This window comes from Hemitrygon akajei, chromosome 2, assembly GCF_048418815.1.
Source record: "Hemitrygon akajei chromosome 2, sHemAka1.3, whole genome shotgun sequence".
Lineage (NCBI taxonomy): Eukaryota > Metazoa > Chordata > Chondrichthyes > Myliobatiformes > Dasyatidae > Hemitrygon > Hemitrygon akajei.
The window spans coordinates 35,400,585-35,422,610 of NC_133125.1; the positions used below are offsets into that span (position 1 = coordinate 35,400,585).

At 40.7% G+C, this 22,026-nt stretch overlaps 1 long non-coding RNA gene across 1 annotated transcript; it reads right to left on the bottom strand.

Moving 5' to 3' along the window:
* Window positions 1–6,475: 6,475 nt before the first annotated feature.
* On the bottom strand, window positions 6,476–21,792 carry LOC140737340 (uncharacterized). The gene is made up of 3 exons (XR_012101111.1): window positions 21,677–21,792; window positions 18,578–18,759; window positions 6,476–7,761 (listed from the first exon to the last, which is right to left on the bottom strand). It is a non-coding gene; the product is annotated as an uncharacterized lncRNA (long non-coding RNA).
* Window positions 21,793–22,026: the final 234 nt, after the last annotated feature.

Consider the following 22,026-nt stretch of genomic DNA (forward strand, 5'->3'; position numbering starts at 1 on the left):
TCCCTGATAGGGCGGACACTAAGACTGTAAAGGTGACACAATTCACCTAGGTAATGATGAATGAGCATGGTTAGAGAGAAATAGAAATACAAATGTAAAGATATAGAGCAGAGCATGCTGGAAATCTAAAACAAGGGATGATGCCAGAAACTCCCAGCATTTGCTTTCACACCCATAGACACTGCCTGACCTGTTGAGTATTTCCAATGCTGTACTTGCAACGCAGATTCAGGGAGTGACTGAGCAATTAACAGAGACTCAAATGTGACCAAACCTGGTCACTGCTCGGTCACTTTAAAGAACAATGGAGGAATGAGAGTCCTCTTTCCTCCCCTGTTCCAGATAGCTGAATGATGAACTGGTTGAGTGGTGTCATAGCAACAACCTTGGACTCACTGTCAGTAAGACCAAGGAATGGATTGTGAACTTCAGGAAGGGGAAGTTGAGGAAACACACACCAGTCCTCATCAGGGGATCAGCAGTGGAAAGCGTGAGCAGTTTCAGGTTCCTGGGTGTCAACATCTCTGAAGTTCTCTTCTGGACCCAACGTATTGATGCAATTACAAAGAAGGAATGACAGTGACTATATTTCATCGGGAGCTTAAGGAGACTCGATATAACACCAAAGACTCTCACAAATTTCTACTGATGTACCGCTTGCATCACCACCTGGTATGGAGGGGCCACTGCACAAGATCAGAAAAAGCTGCAGAAAGTTGTAAACTCAGCCAGCTCCATCATGGGCACTGTGAAACGGCGGTCTCAAAAAGGCGACATACTTAATTAAGGATCCCCGATAACCTAGAACATAAGACCATAAGATATAGGAGCAGAATTAGGCCATTTGGCCCATTGTATCTTCTCCGCCATTTCATCATGGCTGATCCATCTTTCCTCTCAGCCCCAATCTCCTTGCCCCCATATCTCTTCTTGCCTTGACCAATCAAGAATCTATCAACCTCTGCCTTAAGTATACTGTAGATGAAGAGTTGGCCTCCACAGCTGCCTGAGGCAACAAATTCCACAGATTTACCACACTTGAGCTAAAGAAATTCCTCCCAACTCTCTTTGTGTCTCGGATTTTTGTATTTTCTCTCCCTTTAGAAAATAAGCAACCCTTTCATTATTCTACCAAAGTGGCAGCTAGAACACACTTCCTGACACTATATTCCATCTGCCACTTTGTCCATTCTCCTAATCTGTCTCCTCTCCATTTCCTCAAAACTACCTGTCACTCTACCTATCTTCGTATCATCTGCAAATGTTGCAACAAAGCCTTCAGTTCCATTGTCCAAAATCATTGACATGTAACGTGAAAAGAATCAGTCCCAACACAGACCCTTGTGGAAAACTACTAGCCACCGGCAACCAACCAGAAAAGGTTCCCTTTACTCCCACTCTTTCCCTCCTGCCAATCAGCCGCTACTTTATCCATACTAGAATCTTTCCTGTAACACATTTGGCTCTTGGCTTGTTAAGCAGCCTGATGTGTGGCACCTTGTCAAAGGCCTTCTAAAAGTCATAGCACACAACATCAACCAACTCTTCTTTATCAATCCTGATAATTTATTGAACTTCAGTTCTTCCAGTTTCCCAAGAACCTTCTCTCTTGTATGGTAACTTCACACACTTCATGACCCCTGACAGCTGGAATTTCCACCATACTTCTAGTGTCTTCCACAGTGAAGACTGATGCAAAATACTTATTCAGTTTGTCCCCCGTTACTACTTCTCCAGCATCATTATCCAGCAGTCTAATACCCACTCTCACCTCCCTTTTACATTTCATCTATCTGAAGAAACTTTTGGTATCCACTTTAATATTATTGGCTTGCTTACTTTTGTATTCCATCTTTACCATCTTAATGACTTTTTAGCTGCTTTTGCTGGTATGTAAAAGCTTCCCAATCCTCTAACTTCCCACTAATTTTTACTCTATTACACGCCCTCTTTTTGGCTTTTATGTTGGCTTTGACTTCCTTTGATAGCCATGGTTTTGTCATTTTGCCTTTAGAATGTTTCTTATTTTTGGGACATCCTGTACCTTCCAAATTGCTTCCAGAAATTCCAGTAATTGCTGCTATGCCATCGTCCCTGCCAGTGTTCTTTTCCAATCAATTCTGGCTAACTTCTCTCTCATGCCTCTGTAATTTCATTTACTCCACTATAATACTGATACATCTGACTTTAGCTTCTCCTTCTCAAATTTCAGTGTGAATTTAATCCTATTAAGATCAATTTCCTCTAAGGGTTCCTTTACCTTAAGCTTTCTAATCAATTCTGGTTCTTTGCACAACGCTCAAAGAAGAGTATCTGATCCCCTAGGGGGTTCAGCCATGAGCTGTTCTAAAAAGCCATCTCATAGCTCCTCTTGGAATTCTGCACCAAGTTGATTTTCCCAATCTACTTGCATATTGAAATCCCTCATGATTATTGTAACATTGCCCTTTTGGCATGCATTTCCTATCTCCCATTCTAACTTGTAGACCACATCCTTAATACTGTTCAGGGGTCTGTATATAACTCCCTGAGGGTCTTCTTACCCTTGCAGTTCCATAGCTCTATCCACAACAATTCAACACCTTCTGACCCTATATCACCTCCTTCTAATTATTTCATTTCATTTTTTACCGACAAGAGCCATGCTTTCCTGTCTATCCTTTTGATACAAGGTGTATCCCTGGACATTAATCTCCCAACTATAATCTTCTTTCAGTCGTGATTCAGTGATGCCTACAACATTATACTTGCCAATCTGTAACTGTGGCTACAAGTTCATCAACCTTATTCCATATACTGAGTGCATTCAAATATAGCACCTTTCATCCTGTATTCACCCTTTTCAATTTTGACTGCCTTTTACTTTGCAACTCATACTGTTAACTGAAATTTTGCCCTATTATCATCCTCTCCTCTTCCTCAGAGTCTCATTACATATTGCCTCTGTTTGTAAACTAACTATCTCATCTTCAGTACTATTACTCCAGTTCCCAGCTCCCTACCAAATTGGTTTAAACCCACCCGAATAACTCTAGTCAACCAGCTCACAAGAATATTGACCCCCTTGGGTTCAGGTGTAACCTCTTCTCAGTACTATCTTCAAGGAGAAGGTTCAGAAGCTTGAAGAGACATGTTCAACATTTCAGGATCAACTTCTTCACCATCAGATTTTTGAATGGATAATGATCCCATGTACACTACCTCACCTTTTTTTGCTCTCTTCTTGTGCTACCTACTTAATTTAATATCTTAATATAGTTCTTGTTGTAATTTATAATTTTACTATCATATATTGAAATTTACTATTGCTGCAAAAAAACATAGTTCATGACATTTGCCAATGATATCAAACCTGATTCTGATTCTAAATGTTTCCATCATTTTCTGTTCTTCTTACTGATTTTCAGCATCTGCAGTTTTTTGATTTTCAGTTCCATATCCATTTTTCAGTCCACTCAACTCCCACTGTGCTTTTATCCTTATTTTATTGATGAAGTTGAGGAAAGATGGTAAAACCAATAAGTCATAGATGTCGTGCTTAATATTACTGCAATTGAGAGATTAATGCATTGAACTTGACAAACTGCTTCTCCCAAGAGGGCTGCCCATTCACTGACTATCAGGATGAATTTAAGTGAGGAAACTGCTGGGTTCAAGAGTGTTCTGATTGACTGTCAGTTTTACCAGTTTTAAACTTCCAGCAGTTGGCATACCTAAGCATTTCTCTGCCTTCAAGTTCAGCCTCATGACCCATGATGATGAAGCTATTGCCACTTTCACTACAGACTTCCATTCTGTGAATGCCCTGGATGGGATGTCTTTAATGTGTGTGCTCTGGTAGAAGAGCAGATCAAAGGTTACAGTTTATCATTAAACTTACTATTATGATGGTAGAGGATATTTGTCAAGATCACATATTATCTTCTATCCTAGTCTTGACCTTCTGTGGAAATACTGCCAAAACCTTCCAGTTTAAAGTCCTACTTTTTTATTTTAATTCCAAAATGCTGCCTCCTTTGACATATTTCATTTTGAAAAATTAGCATGGTTGCCCTAGGGGAAAATCTCCAACCTACGCCTGAATTCTCTGCCAGTTTCTGACAAGGGTTTTAGATGAATTTCTCAAAATTTTCAACTTTGTCTTGTGTTCAATTAAGCATCAGAATGATTTATTTATCCGGACAAGGTTAGAAAAACTTAATTAAACAATTTAAATGGAAGGAAAATGTGATATTTTCCTTTACTGCTTCTTGCACTAACATCCAATCCCTTTATTAAATAAAACACCTGAAAAGTCTGATGCATCTGGGCTCAAGTCCAGAGAAACTCCCTGTTAAGCAAATACTTCCTTACATTTGCTACAACCTTTTTATTAACTTTATTGATCATGGTCATATTGACATACTTATACTCATTTGGGCAGCAGGGTAGCATTGTGGTTAGCGTAATGCTTTTACAGTGCTAACAATCAGGGTTCAATTCCAGACACTTTCCATAAGAAGTTTGTACATTCTCCCCATGACTGTGTGCATTTCCTCTAGGTCCTCCCACATTCCAAAGATGTACAGGTTGCAAAGTTGTAGGGCTATGTTGGTGCCAGAAACATGGCAACACTTGCAGGCTGCCCCAGCACATCTCCTGGCACAAATGACACATTTCACTATGTTTTGATGTACATGTGATAAATAAAGCTCATCTTTATTTTGTTCAGTCATACCCCTATCTTCTCAATTTCCAACTGTACATCATGCACTTGTTTACTATTTCCTGCTTTATCTTATCGCTGTGTGTGCTGGAGTGCCAACATGGCACAGTTGATATCATCTCACCTCTGAGTCAGAAAGTTGTTGACTCCCGTCCCAGGGCTATCTTGAGCACACACTGTGAATTTCCATAGTAATTCTCTTGCTCATCCACTATTGTTTTTTGGAAAGAGCCACAGAAGCCAAAGGAAAATAATTATCAGTGATCCTTGTTTCAGTAAAAGCCAGAATGGCTCTGTAATCACCAGGAGTCCTGTTTAAGACAAGTAACATGATTAAGCAGGGAGTGAAATATAGAACAAAAGCAATGACTTAATTTCAGCTTTGGGTGATAGTGTAAAATAAGTGAAAGTTGCTCCCATATGCAACTGCAGTGATTTTCAATTCTATTGTCTTCATTGATAACATTTGAAGAACAGGCTAATCACATACCATAGAGACTATCGACACAGAAACAGGCTTTTTAGCCCAACGTGACCATGCTTACCATTGAGCATCCACATGCATTAATCCTACACTCAAGTCACTTTTTAGTATTCCCATCAGTCACTCTAGGTTATACTATTCACGTACCCAGTGCGAATAATTCACAGTGGGCAATTGATCAGCCATCACATACAGATTAAACCAGAGCATCTAGAGCAAATTCAGGGCTTTTAAGCTAACATTCTCTTTTCCTCAGATTAAACAATCCTAGAAGAGTTGCTGTTCACAGGAAAATGGTCATTTGTTTTCCTGACAGCTGGTGGAGGTCCAGTCAGCAGTATTCGCAGGTACCTCTGGGATCATCCCCAATGTCAATGCCAAGCAGCAAAGCTTGCCCACAGCTCTAACTTTTCCTAGTCCCATCAAATTGACAAGTTAACTCTATTCCTTTCCCACAGGCTGACTTGCTGAGTACTTAAGCCTTTTTACCATTTCATTGATGTGGAACAGAAAAATTAGAGATGCCAAAGACCTGAAGATCTTGCTCAACTTGATGGCATAGACTCTGTCAGTTTTAACTCTCTCTTTCTCAGCAACTGACCAGACTGAGGTGGCTGGCAGCTACTGAGCGGGAACACCAAAAGCAAGAAGCCACATTTCCTCCTGGCAAAAGCTGGCTTGAATGATGCCTGCTGTTTTAGTGCTGTGCCAGTATCAGAATCAGGTTTAATATCACTGGCATATGTTTTCCTGAAACATGACGAATATGTGACGCATCTGGTGCTCCTGATGTGGCCTCCTCTACATTGGTGAGACCCGATGTAAATTGGGGGACCCCTCTGCTCCATCTGCTAAAAGTGGAATTTCCCGGAGGCCAACTATTTTAATTCCTATCCTCATTGCTATTCCAACATGTCAGTCCATGGCCTCCTCTTCTGTCATGATGAAACCACTCTCAGGGTGTAGGAGAAACACCCAGGTAGCCTTCAACCTGATGGTGTGAAAATCGATTTCTCCTTATGGTAATTTTTTTCTTTTTTTCCTTCCCATTTACCTCTTTTATTCCCCACTCTAGCCTCCTACATTTTCTCATCACCTGCTTATCACCTTCATCTGTTGCCCCTCCTTCCCTTTCTCCCTTGGTAGATTCTTCTCTCCTGTAAGATTCCTTCTTCTCCACTCCTTTATCCTTCCCATCCACATAGCTTTTACTTATCACCTTCTAACTTGGCCTCCTTCCCCACCTCCCACTTTTTTATTCTGGCATCTTTCCCCTTCCTTTCCAGTCCTGATGAAGAATCTCAGTCCAAAACATTGATTGTTTATTCATTTTCCTAGATGCTGCCTGATCTGCTGAATTCCTTCAGCTTTTTGTGCGTGTTGCTCTAAATATACAACTGCCAACTTTGTGATAGATTGCTCCAAACTGTTGCTATATTGAAAAGATGAAAGTTGGTTGGAAATCTTCCAGTTGGATGAAGTAGGCCTTGGCAGGGATAAGCATCGAAGCATGGCCATCAGGCAGGGAAGACCAAACCCTTCTTTGTGGGTGGAGGAAAGGTGCAGGTGCAATATTGATGGCTGACTGAGAGTTTCCAAGTTCAGGGGTCAAGTGACTGCGGGCTGAAAGTTACCAGGTGCTAAAGAGCATTCTAAAAGCAGTGATCGTCAGCAGCAGCTGGTAACATATGTCTCCATTTTCTCAAACCCTGGGAGTTCTGTCTGGCATCTAGTAAATCGGGCTTCCAGCTGTGTTCATTTATCTATTGAGATACAGCTTGGAATAAGCCATTCTGGCCCATCATTCCCCAATTTAATCTGAGCCTAATCATGGGACAACTTACCATAACCTTTCAAAGGTTTCAAAGGTACATTTAATGTCAGAGAAATGTATACAATATACATCCTGAAATTCCTTTTCTTCGCAACCATCCACGAAAACAATGGAGTGCCCCAAAGAATGAACGACTTTTAAATGTTAGAACCCCAAAGCCCTCCAAGCTCCCCCCTCCCATGCATAAGCAGCAACAAAGCAGCGATCCCCCTCCCCATCAGCAAAAAAAAAGCATCAACACCTCCCACCAAGCACTCAAGTGTGCAACAAAGCATCAGTAAAGACACAAACTTGCAGTATCTCAAAGACTACTTGTTCACCCAGTAATTTGATATACCACAGGTGCCCTCTCCCTCTTCCTCTCCCTTTCCCTCCCCCTCCCCCTAAGAAGGGAAAAAGAGGTGTCTCCATTTTGCAGTGAGAGGGGAGACATAACAAACAACTTGCTGATTTGTGATGTTAAAAGTCCGTTGTGTTGCTTTTCCTGAGCTCTGCGCCAGCTTGCTGCTTTCGATCTTCCGTCTCCCACGACACATCAGTTTCCTGCCAAGGCACCGACATCGAGTCCGCCCGCCTCCACAGCCACGAAATCCCAAAACTCCAAAGGCGAGCTAATCTCCATGGCCGCGTCCTTGCTATATCAAATAGTGGCCAGTCGTGAAACCCCGAGAACCGGTCCCATTCCCGCAAAGAACTGAAGTCAGTGTGTGACTCCAGGTCAGTGTCTTCAAAAGAACCCTGAAAAGGGAAAATAGAGATATTAATGATAGAAATAGAGCTGTTTCTGAAGATGTAAGCAAAGAAGTCACCATTAGCCACCATTGTCTCTTAATCTCCAACTGGTACTGGTAGCTCTTTAGACTGGGAGGAAACCAGAGCACTGAAGGGAACTCACACAGTCATGGGGAGAGTTTACAAACTCCTTACAGGCAGCGGTGGGAATTGAACCTGGGTTGCTGGAACTCTAAAGCATTGCGCTAACCACTACACTGCCATGCCACCTCTGGAGAGCTGGATCTAAAAGTGGACAGTAATGTTTTTTGTTTTTCTAAGATGGGCACTGCATGCCATACAAAACACATTTGTAAAAGTGGCAGTGTGCGTGCATGTCTCTCCCTAAATATTACTTAGCAGAAATATCTTCTATCAGAGTGTGCTGAATCTCCGGATGTTCAGCCCTGGAGGGAAGTGAACACCAGATCATTAGACATACTTGCAGAGTTGAATAAATATTAGAAATATCAAGGAAATGGCAATAATATTCTACTTTAAAAGCAAAAGAAGATCGCTTTTGTTCCAAACATGATATAAAATTTCAAACCATCATAATAAGACAGAAGTTTTCAAACATCTCCACCTTTTATAAACTGTCCACACTTCCTTTTTCCACAAGGACTGGTACTTATTCATACATTGCCTGCAGCCAATCATTCAGCCATTCATCTTGGCCACATACCTGAGGACCATAATTCCGGATTGTAAAGGGTTTTGAAGCACTGACTACAATAAACTCTTCCCACTCATTTCAATCTTCCTGTCAAGCTGTTTTACTCTGCATTGTATCTGAATCACTCATTTCCCTCCATGCAGTGTATCTGAATCACTCATTTCCCTCCATGTTGTCTTCCCACATTTCGTTCAGTTCTGTTTCCCCTCCACCAATTTCTCTCCATGGCTATCTGGATGCTCATTTCAAGCTGTTTAGAACTAGGAAAGTGTAGTGATGTGGAGAAGTTTTACTGCTTGGCAATGACCTTGAGACCACAATCTCTATTCTTCTTGCGTCCTCATCCCTCACTTGTTCATTTCTCAGTGCTCTCTCAGTACTCGCCTCACTCTGCAGCTTACTACATTTCCTGATTTTACTCTGCTCACTATTTTTTATTCCGCAGTGCTCTCTCATCACTCTTCTCACTGCAGTATATTCTCCTCCCTCAGTTCACCCTGTGGCACTATAACATTCATAGTTTCACTCCACTCTGTGTTGTCATCAATTATTTCACTCTGCAGTGTTTTCATTTCATTCTTTTTTCTCGGTATTTTGTTGTCTTTGTTCATTGCTTGTCATCAATTGCTTCTCTCCGCATCATTTTCCCTTCTTTCATTCTGTGACATATTTCCCTCACTTGCAAAGCCATTACTCACCTTGCCCTGTAGTGTGCACCCTTCCCTGGTTTCACCCTGCGGTAAATATCATCAATCATTCCACTTGAGAACACAATCTCTACAAATGTATCACTTGGCTGTAGATTCTCTTTCTTAATTTTCTTTGCAGTGTTCTCTCCTTATGGTTCTCTCTCTGCAGCATAGGATTTTCACTCATTTCACTCCCAGCTTTCACTCTTCACCATCTCCTCATTCACTCATTCCCTTCTTCTGCGTGTCTGACCCACTACAATTTGTCATCTGCCAAAACCAGTCTATGGGGTGGATGCCATTTCACTCATCTCACTCTCTTTATGTTAGAGACACAGCGTGTCTTCTGGCCCAATTACAACCATGTGACCAATTAACCTAATAACCTGTACCGCTTTGGGATGTGCGAAGAAACCAGAGCACCCAAAGGAAACCCACGTGGTCACTTGGAGAATGTACAAGCTGCTTATAGACAGTGGAGGGAAATGAACCTCGATCACTGGCGCTATAATAGTACTACGTTAACCACTACACAACCATGCCGCCTGTTCTGCTACCTCTCACGCATTATCCTCTACTCTGCAGAGAATTCCCTTTGTTCACTTAGCTCCCTTGTTTCACTCAATCTTTTATTTTTTCACTCTGGACTGTTCACTTGCTCCTCCCCTCAGTTTGCATCATACCACCTTCACCTTTTGACCCGGCAGCTTACCTCCCAACAAGTTTGGCTCTACAGTTTATTACCTTCAATCAGCTGGGCTAAGTACTCATGAAGAGGGGAAGACTGAAGCATAGAGTTAATCTGTGATCATGAAACAAAAGTAATAAATATCTTCTAGTACTAGTTAATCTTTCAATGGTGGCAGACCCTGTGGGGTTAATGCTGGTACTAGATAAAACACAGTTCATGTTATGGTAAAGCTTTGAATGGAAGCAGAAGGACCTATCTTAGACTTGAAGACCCAATATGCAGTGGCTCTCTACAAGCACGAGTAACTTCCATCCATTGCAACTAGTGAGCTACTGTTAAAGCGGCAGAGTGACAGAAATTGTGAGGCCATCGGGTTATCTTCCACGACAGGAAATTCTAGTCACTTTAAGCCTCTCAAGGATGGCTTGCCATATAAAACTTACAGCAAGACTAAAGAAAGTCTCTGCCTCAAGGAAAATCCCATCATCTCAGAAAGATACCAGACCATTGAACACCCTGGGTTAATGGGCATGGAGTGAACCAAAACTAGCATCAACAATATCAGGATGTGCCTAAGGGATATGGCCATAAGGCCTTTTCTTAGACTGATCATGCAGGGTTAATGAAGTTAGAAATGAACTATTACCAGAGCACCTGTACTTGATTGGTTCAGTACGATCATTTCTACCTGACCGGGGTACTAATGGTGTGAGTGATTCTTTAGCTCACGGTGTTTTCCCTTTACTTGTTGCATGCCGCAATGTTCTCTTGTGACTTGATTCACTTTGCAGAATATTCTTAAAACCCTTTTCCTTCCCCAGCATACAGTATTATCTTCAACTGCTTCACTCTGATGCGAGTTCTCATCAATTATTTCTGTCAGACCTAATTTCACGTGGCTGGCTGAAATCTGCAGAATATTCTCTTCAAGCACTTTACCGGTTCAGTCTGTAGTTCCCACCTGAAGACCACCGTCATTCTGGTCCCTAAGAAAAACAAGGTAACATACCTTAATGACTATTACCCATCCTTCATCCACCATGATAATGAGTTTTGAGAGGCAGGTCTCTCAAACCCCGGCCTCCCAGACAACAATGACCCACTGCAATTTGCTTACCACCAAAACAGGTCTATGGTGAACACCATCTCCCTGGCCTTAAATTAATCTCTGGCATTTACATTGGACTATTGTTTATTAACAACATCCTTACCTTCAATACTATATGTCCAAGCAAACTCATTCACAAACTTTGATACCTGGGTGTCAATGCCTTGTCTGCAACTGGGTCCTTGACTTCCTGACCATGATTAAAGGTGAGCAGCAAAGTCTCCACCACAATTGTTTCCAAGATTGGTGCTCCACAAGGTTGTGTCTTCAGTCCCCTACTCTACTTGCTATACATTCATGACTGTGTGGCCACATCCTGTTCTAACTCAATCTACAAATGTGCAGTGGCCTGTATCTCAAGTAATGACGAGTAAAAATACAAGAAGAAGATAGAAAGCTTAGTAAAGTGGTGTTATGACAACAATTTTTTCCTCAATGTCAGCAAATCAAAAGAGCAAGTTATTGACTTCAGGAAGAGGAGCAATGCACATGATCCTATCCACATCAATGGTGCTGAGAGCTTCAAATTCCTAGGAATGAACATCAGCAAAAGCCTACCTCGGTCCAAACCACGTTCAAGAAAGCTCACCAATGCCTCTCTTTCCTCAGGACGCTCAAGAAAATTGGCATGTTCCCATCGTAGTTATTTTATGATGCACCATGGAAATAGTCCTATCTGGATGCATCATAGCCTGGTATGACATCTCTGCTCCACTTGTGACTACAAGAAAAGGCAGAGAATTGTGGACACAGGTCAGCACATCACGGACATAAACCTCACCTTGGTATATAAGTGTAGAAGTCTATACTCACTGCCTCAGTAAAGCAGCCAGCATAATGAAAGTTCCCACATTCTCTCTTCTTTCCTCCTCATTGGATAGAAGATATAAAAACTTGAAAGCATGTACCACCAAGCTCAAGGACGGTTTCTACCCCACTATTATATGACTATTAAGTGGTTCCATAGTACAACAAAATGGACTCTTGTCCTCACAATCCAACTTATTATGACCTTGCACCTTATTTTCTTGCTGCACTGCACTTTCTCTGTAGATGTTTCACTGTATTCTGCTTTGTTATTGATTTATATTATCCTACCTAAATGTACTGTGTAGTGAAATGATTTGTATGAATAGTATGCAAGACAAACTTTTCACTGTACCTCACTATATATGGCAATAATAAATGTAGCGTCTGTGCCCTCAATTTACTCCCGTTTACCAAGGGTGAACTGCCATCAGTGCAATCGCTTCGGTGTGGATATGGTGTAAATCCCCCCCAGTACAAGCTCACAACACGAATATCAAACAATACACCAAAGGTGAGTAAATAATTACAACTTTATAATGATTTCTTAGTGATGGGTTAGTAGAAACAGATAAAATAAAGGCGCCAAATCAGTAAGTTTATCAGTTTGTGCACATAATATTTTAATACGTTGGAGCTCATGCCTCCGGTTCCATCCACAACGACCTTCCTTAAAAGTTAACACCACAGTTAATGGTACTGAGAGCCCTACATAAACAATGCCAATTCGAATTCCATTTCACTCTGCGGTGTTTAAAGGCAAATCATTTCACTTAAAATCACAATTTCTAAACCTGTTTTGTTCTGTAGTCTGTTCTCTTCCCATCTTTACACACAGCGGTATTCTCTCATCACTCTTCTCATTCTGCAGGGACATTTGTTTTTCTCTGCAGTTAAATCTTTTCAATATTTTCACTGAGGATGGAGATGTTATTGAAGCCTCTTTCTACATTATGCTTAGTTGCCCAACTAGAAGAGTCAGATCTGCAGAGCTTTTAACTAACTTGATGGTCGTGGGATCTGTTAAGTCAATTTTTTTGCCATTTATTCTGCATTCAGCCCCTGTTTCAGCTTTTCCAAGCTGGCATCTCCTTGTTAGAGAGATCTGGTACTTCTCACAGCAAGTCCTTCTGATGGACCATTGTACCGTGGTCCATCTGATCGATTGATTTAATGGTAGAGTTGGGGATATGCTATGCCAGGGAGCTATAGGGTAACATTTTGTGTGTAACTAATTATTTTTTTTTGTGAACTGTTTTTGCTTAAACAATTCCTCTTTTTAAAATCTTTTTATTAATTTTAAACAAACATAAATGAAACATGAATACAGAGAGCTTGAGAGTACATAATTAATAGGTTATGGTATAAATACAAATAGATAATAATCCATATATAATAACCTCCCAAACTCATAGTAACTACGAAAAATGGAGTAAATAAGAAACTCCCCCCCCCAAAAAAAACCTAACCAACATGGGCCATTGCATTATGTCAAATATACACAGCAGTGTCAATAACTCCGCACCTCCAGCCAAATAATTAAGGATAATAAAAGTAAGTTTTAGGAAAAGTCAGTTTAGCTCATATGAAAATGTTGAATAAATGGTCTCCAAGTTTCTTCAAATTTAACTGAAGGATCAAAGACAGCACTTCTAATTTTTTCTAAACTCAAACAAGAAATAGTTTGAGAAAACCACTGAAATATAGCTGGAGGATTAATTTCTTTCCAGTTCAATAGGATAGATCGTCTAGCCATTAATGTAACAAATGCAATCATCCGCCGCGCGGCTGAGGGGGATAAACAACTATTATCCACCATTGGTAAACCGAAAATTGCAGTAATAGGATGCGGTTGCAATTTGATATTCAGAACTGTTGAAATAATACCGAAAATATCTTTCCAACAATTTTGCAAACAAAGGCAAGACCAAAAGCAACTTCAGAATGACATCTGTCACAGGTTGGATTAACATAAGAATAAAATCGAGCAAGTTTATCCTTGGACATGTGAGCCCTATATACAACCTTAAATTGTATTAGGGCATGTTTAGCACAAATAGAAGAAGAATTGACTAATTGTAAAATTTTCTCCCATTGCTCAGTGAGTATAAGACAAAAAAGTTCTTTTTCCCATTCCTTCTTAATTTTTTTCTGATACTCCTTAAACAATTCCTCAGAGTTTGCTCTAAAGAATTTGACTTCAATGGGATGATTCCATGAATAAAAATATAATAGGGTTATTTGTCAGGATAAAATTTGATAGGTCATCTAATTATAGGCTTGCAATATCTCCAAAATCCTTTCCTATTCACTATTTAATATATAATGCATTATTTGCAGAGATGCATAAAAATAAGGAGGGGAATGACACTGATGAGGTGGCTCTCTTAGGAGTAAGACTATAAGATACAGAAGCAGACTTAGGCCATTTGGCCCATTGAGTCTGCTCCACCATTTCATCATCGTTTTCTCTCAGCCCCAATATCCTGTCTTCCTCCTGTATCCCTTCGTGCCAAAACCAATCAAGAATCTATCAATTTCTGCCTTAAATTCCACAGATTCACCACTTTCTATCTAAAGAAATTCCTTTTCAGATTCAGATTCAGATTCAGTTTATTGTCATTTAGAAACCACAATTGCAATGCAGTTAAAAAATGAGACAACGTTCCTCCAGAATGATATCACAAAAGCATATGACAAAACAGACTACACTAGAAAATCCACACAACGTTTGGCAATCCCCAATCCAGAGTCCGGAGAGGCTGCTGCGTATTAATATCGCGCTACCATCTTAGCGTGTTCCTCAGAGAGGCTGCTGCGTATTAATATCATGCTACCGTCTTAGCGTGTTCCAAATCCACCAGACAAAACAAGACCAAAAACTAAAGCTACAAGACCTGCACAAAACCACATAGTTATAACATACAGTTACAACAGTGCAAACAATAGCATAATTGATAAAAAAAAACAGACCATGGGCACAGTAAAAATAATCCAAAGATGTTAAAAGACTGTAAGTTTTCATCTCCATTCTAAAAGGACATCCCTCTATTCTGCGGCTGTGTCCTCTGGTCTTATGACTCCCCCATCATAGGAAACATCCTCTCCACATCCACTCCATTAAGGCCTTTCACCATTCGATAGGTTTCAATTAGGTCACTCCTCATTCTCCTGAATTCCAGTGAATACAGGCCCAGAGCCATTGAATGCTCTTCGTGTGACAAACCGTTTAATCCTGGAACCATTTTCAGGAACTTCCTTTGAACCCTCCAGTTTCAGCACACCCTTTTTAAGATAAGGGGCCCAAAACTGCACACAATACTCCAAGTGAGGCCTAAGCAGTGTTTTATAAGGTCTCAACATTACATCCTTGCTATTATATTCTAGTCCTTTTGAAATGAATGCTAACATTGCATTTGCCTTCCTCACCACAGACTCAACCTGCAAATTAACCTTTAAGGAATACTGCACAAGGACTCCCAAATCCCTTTACACCTCAGATTTTTGTATTTTCTCTCCATTTAGTAAATAGTCAACTCTTTGATTTCTTCTACCAAAGCGCATGACCATACACTTCCCAACACTACATTCCATCTGCTACTTCTTTGCCCATTCTCTTCACCTGTCTAAGTCTTTCTGTAGCCTCCCTATTTCCTCAAAACTACCTGCCCCTCCACCTATCTTCATGTTGTCTGAAAACTCTAGCCAACCAACTCGCAAGGATATTGGACCCCTCTGGTTCAGGTGTAACCTGTCCCTTTTGTACAGGTCATACCTTCCCCAGAAGAGATCCCAATGATCCATAAATCTGAACTCTTGCCACCCCCACCAGCTTCTCAGCCACACATTCACATGCCAAATCATCCTATTCTTATCCTCACTGGCACGTGGTACAGGCAGCAGTCCACAGATGACTACCCTTGAGGTCCTGTTTCTCTGCTTTCTACCTAGCTCACTAAAATCTCTCTTCAGGCCCTCTTCACCTTAAGACCATAAGGCCATAAGATATAGGAGCAGAAGTAGGCCATTTGGGCAATTGAATCTGCATCACCATTTAATCATGGCTGATCCAATTCTTCCAGTCATCCTCACTCCCCTGCCTTCTCCCCATATCCTTTGATGTCCTGGCTAATCAAGAACCTATCTATCTCTGCCTTAATGCACCCAATGACTTGGCCTCCACAGCCGCTCATGGCAATAAATTCCACAGATTTACCACCCTCTGACTAAAGTAATTTCTCCGCATTTCTGTTCTAAATGGATGTCCTTCAATCCTGAAGTCGTGCTCTCTTATAACCATATGACCATATAACAATTACAGCACAGAAACAGGCCATCTTGTCCCTTCTTGTCCATGCCGAACGCTTACTCTCACCTAGTCTCATACTCAGCCCATAACCCTCCATTCCTTTCCTGTCCATATACCTATCCAATTTTACTTCAAATGACAATATCGAACCTGCCTCTACCACTTCTACTGGAAGCTCGTTCCACACAGCTACCACTCTCTGAGTAAAGAAGTTCTCCCTCGTGTTACCTCTAAACTTTTGCCCCTGAACTCTCAACTCATGTCCTCTTGTTTGAATCTTTCCTACTCTCAATGGAAAAAGCCTATCCATGTCAACTCTATCTATCCCCCTCATAATTTTAAATACCTCTACCAAGTCCCCCCTCAACCTTCTATGCTCCAAAGAATAAAGACCTAACTTGTTCAACCTTTCTCTGTAACTTAGGTTATCTTGTCCTAGATTCTCCTAGCATGGGGAATAACTTTACTATATCTAATCCGTTCAGGCCTTTTAATATTCAGGCCATTTAACACCTTGTCTACCTATGTTATTGGTGCCAATATGTACCAAGACTTCCGGCTGCTCACCCTTGCCCTTGAGAAAGTCGTGGACATGATCTGAGACATCCCTGATCCTGGCACCAGGGAGGCAACATACCATCCGGGTGTCTCTATCGCACCCATAGAACCTCATCTCTGCTCCTCTGACTAAGGAATCCCTTAGCAACACTGGAGTCCTCTTCACCTCTCTGCTCCTCTAGGCCAAAGCACCAGAATCAGTGCCAGAGACCCAGTCACTCTGTCTCCCCGCAGTAGGCCGTCTCCCTCAATAGTATCTAAAGTTATATACCTATTACTGAAGGGAACAGTCACAGGTGTACACTGCACTGGCTGTGCATTTCCCCTCCATCTCCTGACAGTCACCCAGTTAACTGTCTCCTGCAAGCTAGGGGTAACTATCTCCCTGTAGCTCCTATCATCTCCTCATTCTCTCATATGAGTCGAAGGTTATCAAGCTGCAGTTCCAGTTCCTTAATACGTTCTCTCAGGAGCTGCAGTTCAGTGCGCCTGGTGCAGATGTGCTTATCTGGGTGACTGGAGGTCTCCAGGATTTCCCACATCCCACACACGGTACAAAACACTGCCCCGGGAGCAAGACTAGCACACTCACAAGAATGGTCGCCCAAAGGAATAAGCATGGATGCAATGTACCTCCTCCATTGTTGCTATAAAAGTACAAGCATAATTTGGATAAGGGAACAAAATGTAACATTTGAAAATCTGTGGACAACCTCCTGTATTGGGAATATGGGCTGTGAGAATTATGCACGAAACCTTCAAGAGGATTTAAGTAAATTGAGAGAACAAATAAAAACAGATGCAACACAACAGGGATAACTGAAATGATCAACTTTGGCAAAACAGAAAGGCAGAATATTATCAAGTTTGTACAACACAGAATCTGCTGGAAGAACTAAGTGGGCCGAGCAGCGTCAGTGGGAGGAAAGGAATTGTTGCTGTTTCAATTTTGCCCGGATTCCTTTAAGACGAGAAATTACTTTCTGGCTTTTATTGCAAGGGGTTTTGAGAACATGACTGAAGATGTATTTCTACATTTCTCCAAGATTTTAGTGAGACCCACTGCAAGAATATTCTGCACGTTCTTGGTCCCCTTATTTAAGAAAGAACGTTATTGTCACAGAGACAATATAAGAGAAGTTTACAACATGGATACTTGGGATGGTTGTCAAAGTCGAGTTTATTGTGATATGTTCAATATAAATAGGTGTACGCATAGGAGCATTGAGAAACTTACTTGCCATATCACAGGCACATAGCATAATATAAAAAAACATTAATTAAACATAAATTGTAGACAGTATTTACAAGAAAATACAATTTAGTATTTTAATCCAAAGCAGTTAATGTGGTCATAATATTGCTAACCTGTAGAGATTAGGATTTGCCAGTTGGTTCAAGAACAGTGTGATTGAAGGGAAGTACCGTAGCTGTTCTTGAACCTGGTGGTGTGGGACTTCAGGCTTTTTTACCTCCTGTGAAAAGATGGCATGACCGAGATGGTGGGGATCCTTGATGACAGATGCTTCCTTCTTAGACTGTCATTTGAGCAGAAATTGAGTTGACTAAGCTTGTATTCAATAGAATTTAGAAATACAAGCAGGACCTTGCTGAAATGTGCAAAATTCTGAACAGGGCTCGATAGGCTGGATGTGGGGAGGATGTTTCCTCTGAGGTAGTGGGAGTCTCTAGGGTAAGAGATCACAATGAGACACTTAGGAGGGGAATGAGAAGAGATTCATTAAGAGTATAGTGACCCTGTGGAACTCTCTAGCAGATAAGGGTGGGGCCAAATCACTGAACATATTTATGAAGGAGGTATGTGATTTTCTGGATACAAAAGGCATCAAGGGAAATGGGGAGAGCTTGGGAATATTGATAATTCACATCAGCCACAGTTGCACTGAATGCCAAAGCAGGAGTAAAAAAGAGCAAAATGGCTTACCTGATTTTCTTTGTTTCTAGGTTTCTAAGCATATTGGGTAACTGTCTGCTGGGTCTCAAAGGGTAAAACAGCACATTGACTCCTGCCTGAGGAGTGACCTGGATCTGCTCCAATATACCTGCCTTCACAACAGGTCAACAGTAGATGCCATTTCATTGGCTCTTCAATCGGCTCTGGAACACCTGGACAATGAAGATGCATATGTCAAGATCTTCTCTGTAGAGCGCAGCACAGCACTCAACACTATCGTCCCCATGAAACTGATCACTAAGCTCCAAGACCTGGGCCTCAGTAACTTCCTGTGCAATTGCATCCTTGATTTCCTTATCTGCAAACCCCATTTAGTACAGATTGGCAACAACATCTCTCCATCGGCACAGGTGCATCACAGCAGACAGCTCAGCACCCTACTTTATATTTAGGACTGTATGGCTAATTACAGCTCCAATGCCATATTTAAGTTTGCTGACGACACCACTGTCGGCTGAATCAAAGGTGGTGACAAATCGGCATGTAAGAGGGAGATTGAAAATCTGGTTGTGTGGTGCCATGAAAACAACCCCTCGCTCAACTTCAGAAAACCCAAAGAGCTCATTATCGACTACAGGAGGAAGAAGTAGGAGATCTATGAGGGGATCGGAGGGGATTGGAGGTAGTGAGGATCAGTAGCTTTTAATTCCTTGGCAATAAATATCAGAAGATCTGTCCTGGGATCAACACATAAATGCCATCACAAAGAAGGCATGACAGCATCTCTACTTTCTTAGAAGCTTGCATACAGTAGATTCGTTATGTCACCAAAAACTTTGACAGACTTTTATAGATGCACAGTGGAGAATATCCTAACTGGTTGCATCATGGCCACCAATGATCAGGAATGAAAAAGGATACTAGAAAGTGGTGGACACAGCCCAGTCCATCATAGGTAAAACCCTCCCCACCATTGAATATACTTACATGGAGCACTGCCGCAAGAAAGCAGCATCCATCGTGAAAGGCTCCACCGTCCAGGCCATGCCTCTTCTCACTACTACCAATGGGCAGAAGGTACTGAAGCCTGAGCTTCCACACTATCAGGTTCAGGAATAATTATTACTCTACAAGCATCCTGAACCAGCATGTATAACTTCAATCAGCACTACTCTAAGCTGAATTTTACAACCTATTTACTCACTTTCAAGGACCTTTACAACTCATGTTCTCGATACTATTTTTTTTATTTGGGTAGCACAGTGAAGTAGCAGCTAGGGGCACCTTGGTGGTACAGAAGATAGGGCCAGCATAGTAGTGAGGCAGTTAGTCCAATGCTTTACAGTACAAGTGATGAACATTTGGGGTTCAATTCCTGTAAGGAGTTTTTTACATTCATCCTGTGACTGCATGGATTTCTTCCCGGTGTTTCGCTTTCCCCCCTCATTCCAAAGATGTACGGGTTACAATTAGTAAGCTCTGGGTATGCTACGATGGTGACAGAAGTATGACAACACTTGCAGGCTGACTCCTGCACTTCCTCAGACTGTAATGGGCGCTGATGCAAATGACACATTTTACTGCACGATCTATGTTTCAGCGTATGTGTGAAAAAATAAAGCTAATCTTTAAAAATCTTTATTTGCAGTTTATCTTCTTTTGTATATTGGTTGTTTGTCAGACTTTGTCTGTTCATGTAAAGTATTTTGTAAATTCTATTTTTACTTCTTTTTTTCCTGTAAATGCCTGCAAAAATTGTATATGGTAACATATTTGGACTTTGATAATAAATTCACTTTGAACTTTGAGAAGAGTCTGATAAATCATTTTTGGAAATCATTTTGTGAATGGGAAAGTTAGTTGTTGAGAAGCTGGAGAGAACTTAAGGCAAATAAAATTTAAGCAAAAGTAGAAGTGTTCCTTTGGGCTCCATAATATATTTTACACCAACCTTATTGTGCCCCCACCAGGCATTCATAAGGTTTTACTGTGGAAGGCATCAAGGCTCACCATTGCACAGAAATAGAATGCTATTACCCTGAAAAAGTTATTAGATGATTTATCATCCAATTCCACCATCTGTTCATCTCAACTCCCCAGAACAGGTTAAATTTCTGAAGAGTGATAACTTCTGAGTTTAAAAATTAACTCTATTTAAACTAATCTCTCTTTGTTGCTGGAATGGAGCTTCTCTGTATTCCTGTTCTGAATTATGTGTGTTGGTCATTAACAGATACAGGACAAAAACAAAGTCCTTTAAAGTTTAAGGTTAAATCAGTATAATTTTGATGGGTAACTGTTCAGGTCAGCTGCAAGGATATTTTATCAAGAAACAGATGTGCTGCTGTGTGTCAGTAGAGAAGTTTCAGGAAATTCATAGGTTTGAGGTTAAATGAATACTTGTGGTCTCGGTTTCGACGCTATTTAGATTTACTGAAAGCAGTAAAATAATAAATGGAATAAATTTATGTTTTGAACCTGCATGGGCCAGCATTATGTCTTGAAAATCTGATGTTCTTTCAGCCACATTGAAATCTTCAAATATGACATTTTAGGGAGAGTTCTCTAGCAATTCACAGAAGCAGTTTCATATCCAGAGAAATTGTGGGTTTGCACCATACAACATGCATAGAAGTTTGAACTGGGTGTTGAAACATCTTCCCATATGTTTTGGGAGGGACTATTAAATGCACATTCCAAAGTTCTTTGAAGTTTTCGCTTAGATGATCAGTGATCAGTTAGTAGTCATCCGTTGTTCAAATGGGAAGATTGGTAATTGACAATTAAAGGTTTCCTCCAACATATTTTTGAGAAATTATAATGCACAATTCTAAGTTAGTGAAATCATTGGAAAAAAGTCAAATAAGAAAATTTATGATTTAACAGTATTGCAATCAATATTGAACTGTTGTTGATAACAATTGAATTTATAAAACTCCAATTTAAAAAGGATGCATTAGGGAGTTTTTATATAATATATAATAATTTGGCATAATTTGAGTAGGATATGCAACATCTTCTGTATTTGAATATATAATTTCTACCATTTGTAAGGAAAACATTGAAATATGAGTAACAAAACTATGTGTTTATCTCTTGTAGAGTAAATATCTTACAGTTTTTTCTTACCTCACCCAAAAGCAGCTATGGTGACTTCTTTTTCATTGCCTCCCAGATCATAGAGATTAAATCTGTTGGAATCACACTGCTAGTAAACACGTGCACTTCAGCAGAGCACTTCCCTCTCTTGCCAATGTTTGTTTAAACTTGCTGCCCCAGCTTCTGTATTTTGGAAATCAAAAGCATTCTTCTCTGTTGTTGAAACCTACTGAGCCCAGTGGGATGGCCTCTAGTATTGCAGAGATTTAAAGATTTCTGCTTCATGGTAATCCAATAAGTAAAACAACTGCAAGGACTCTACAAAGGGTCCAGATAGAATAAAAATGCAGTCTGGGCAAAGCAGTGAAATTTGCGTTACC